The 3,381-nt window shown below is 51.9% G+C and overlaps 1 pseudogene; it reads left to right on the top strand.

Moving 5' to 3' along the window:
• Window positions 1–1,585: 1,585 nt before the first annotated feature.
• LOC120099024 (small nucleolar RNA SNORA17) lies at window positions 1,586–1,709 on the top strand (annotated as a pseudogene).
• The last annotated feature ends 1,672 nt before the right edge of the window (window positions 1,710–3,381 follow it).

The raw sequence follows: 3,381 nt of genomic DNA, 5'->3' as shown, positions 1-3,381 counted from the left end.
CTATTTCTGACAGTGGCTAGACTGTCCTATAAGCCTGTGTGTCAGGAGTGCTGTAGACCTGTTTTCCTCTCTTTCAGCCTGTTATGGTGACAGAGTGTTCTGCTTTCGGGCGTGTAGTTTTTCCTCTCTACAGGTCTTCAGCTGTTCCTGTGGGCCTGTGTCTTGAGTTCACCAGGCAGCTTTCTCGCAGCAGAAAATTTGGTCTTACCTGTGGTCCCGAGGCTCAAGTTCGCTCGTGGGGTGCTGCCCAGGGGCTCTCTGCAGCGGCAGCAACCAGGAAGACCTGTGCCACCCCTTCCGGGAGCTTCAGTGCACCAGGGTTCCAGATGGTCTTTGGCTTTTTCCTCTGGCGTCCGAGATGTGTGTGCAGGGAGCAGTCTCTTCTGGTTTCCCAGGCTTGTCTGCCTCTCTGAAGGTTTAGCTCTCCCTCCCACAGGATTTGGGTGCAGAGAACTGTTTATCCGGTCTGTTTCCTTCAGGTTCCAGCGGTGTCTCAGGCAGGTGTCTTGCTGCTCCTGGGCCCTCCCCCACGGGAGCCCAGAGGCCTTATACAGTTTCCTCTTGGGCCAGGGATGTGGGCAGGGGTGAGCAGTGTTGGTGGTCTCTTCCGCTCTGCAGCCTCAGGAGTGCCCACCTGACCAGGCGGTTGGGTCTCTCTCTCACCGGGTCTGGGAGCAGAGAGCGGCTGCGGGCCGGGATCCTCGGGTGTGGGACTTCCGGTAAACACAGAACGTGCCCGGTCCTAGAGAAATTCTGCTTCCGTGTGTCCCAAGCTCATCAGGCAGCTTTCTTGCAGCAGAAAATTTGGTCTTACCTGTGGTCCCGAGGCTCAGGTTCGCTCGTGGGGTGCTGCCCAGGGGCTCTCTGCAGCGTCAGCAACCAGGAAGACCTGTACCCTTCACTCCTTCTTTAAAAGGGGAACAAGAATACCCTTGGCAGGGAATAGAGAGGCAAAGATTAAAACAGAGGCAGAAGGAACTCCCATTCAGAGCCTGCCCCACATGTGGCCCATACATATACAGCCACCCAATTAGACAAGATGGATGAAGCAAAGAAGTGTAGGCTGACAGGAACCGGATGTAGATCTCTCCTGAGAGACACAGCCAGAATACAGCAAATACATAGGCGAATGCCAGCAGCAAACCACTGAACTGAGAACAGGACCCCCGTTGAAGGAATCAGAGAAAGAACTGGAAGAGCTTGAAGGGGCTCGAGACCCCATATATACAACAATGCCAAGCAACCAGAGCTTCCAGGGACTAAGCCACTACCCAAAGACTATACATGGACTGATCCTGGGCTCCAACCTCATAGGTAGCAATGAATATCCTAGTAAGAGCAGCAGTGGAAGGGGAAGCCCTTGGTCCTGCTAAGACTGAACCCCCAGTGAACGTGATTGTTGGGGGGAGGGCTGTAATGGGGGGGAGGATGGGGTGGGAAACACCCATAGAGAAGGGGATGTCTAGGGGCTAGGGGGATGTTGGCCCGGAAACCGGGAAAGGAAATAACATTCGAAATGCAAATAAGAAATACTCAAGCTAATAAAGAAAAAAGGAAAAAAATAGAATTAAAATATACAATGATTCCTGTTCCTGAAAGCTTTGCAGGTATGGCTGCTGTTTGACATGTGTGTCAGTAGATGGCAGAGGGGAGAGGGGCTGCGTCTATGCTCAGTGTTCTGACCTATGAATGATAAGTGGCCTAACACCCAATGAAAAAGGTGAGCCCGAGATGACCACCAGTCTAGTGCCATGGTGCATGAACTGGGAGCTAGCCTGAGATGACCATCAGTTGAGCACTGAAGAGTCCTGGGGCAGGGGAGACCATGCCTGTGGTGACCCCTTTCTGGTGTCATAATGCATGAGCGGGGCATAGCACTCTGAAGACAACTTTTGAGATGACCTCAGACACTTGGAGACCCTCGGGTCTACTAAAAGGAACAAGGAGTGGCGGGAGAAATGGAAGAGAAAGAAAAAGAGAAACAGAAGGGTGTGGGCACAGTGAAGAGAGGCAGAGCTAGAGACTCGAGGGTCTGAAGAACAGACTGATTTGAGTAGCCAGTGATGCTACCTTGGACCATGGTGAGGTCTTTGTCTGTGCTGCCACTGGGGCTCATGTCTGGATTAATGGCCCTGCAGCAAGGCCAGGTAGATATCTCTAGTCTAGGCTGCCACCCAAAGCCATGTTGATGTCTTAGGGCTGTGCAAAGCTGGCCCCGCCTCTCGTTTGGGCATCATGGGAGAGCTGGCCCCGCCTCTCATTTGGGCATCATGGGAGAGCTGGCCCTGGGAGCATGAAAGCAGGAGAGCGGCGGTCCTCAGGAAATTGGCTAGCATATTGCAGGAGTTGAGGTGAGCTTGCCCCTGGGGATAAAAGTGTGAGAGACCTGGCTGTACCACTCATCTCCCATGCTATGGCACGAGTGAGGGAGAGATAACATCCTCCCCTCTTGTCCTTCACCACCTTCAGCCTTGGGAGTGGGCATTGCACCACACCTGGGCAGCACAGTAGAGCTCGTCTTATATATGGAGATCACATCTTGAAGGTATAACGGTGGGAGAGCAGGCTCTGTTTCTTGTCTGCTGGGCAGTGTTGAGGATGAGGGAGAGACGCCCTCGTGCCCTCCCTCATCCTTTGTCATCCATGGCAGGCAGGAGAGCTGGCTTCGGAGTCATGAGAGTGGGAGAATTGACCATGTCTGTCACTGGCTGCAACACTCTGGAGAGTAGGCCCTGCACCTTGCCTGCACAGCAGGATAGCTGGCCCTGGTGGCAGGGCTTGCTAGTAAGCTGGCCAGAGGGCCAGAGAATGGGACAGCTGGTGGGCTGACCAGCTCAGATATCTCTCAGGCATACATCCAGGGCTTTGAGTTGGCTCACCCCAACATCTACCCCATTGATGAACTGCTGGAGTACATTAAGTTGGCCGGACCTACAGATCCAAAACTACAGGATCTCTGGGGCACAGGGCAACAACAGAATAGCAGAGAGGAGTCCCAGTGAGGTTGCAGTATTGATACAGTAACAGAATCCAAAGTCCTCAAGCCAGACCAATGAGGCATTGTAATGACCATTTGCAAGCAAAGAAGTGTAGATAAAAGGGTATACTGTGGGACACAGTACAGCTTTTACAATGATATTTACTTTTTCTGTTGGGAAAAAGATTACAGGGTAGAGGGTGGGTACAAGGGGAGAGGGACATGAATGGATTTGGGGTGTACAATGTGAAATTCCCAAAGAACCAATAAAAAGTTAAATATGTACAATGACTGGAGTTGGTATTACAAACCCAGATCTTTGAGATGGTGATCAGAATGACATTTATGTTGCTTTTCTTTTTGTACGTCCCAGTAAATCTCTGGGCTAATTGTGTTCATTTGAG

Source organism: Rattus norvegicus, chromosome 20, assembly GCF_021556685.1.
Source record: "Rattus norvegicus strain SHRSP/BbbUtx chromosome 20, alternate assembly SHRSP_T2T, whole genome shotgun sequence".
Lineage (NCBI taxonomy): Eukaryota > Metazoa > Chordata > Mammalia > Rodentia > Muridae > Rattus > Rattus norvegicus.
Note: the sequence above shows the minus strand (reverse complement) of the source record. Positions and strands in the feature narration are given on the sequence as shown.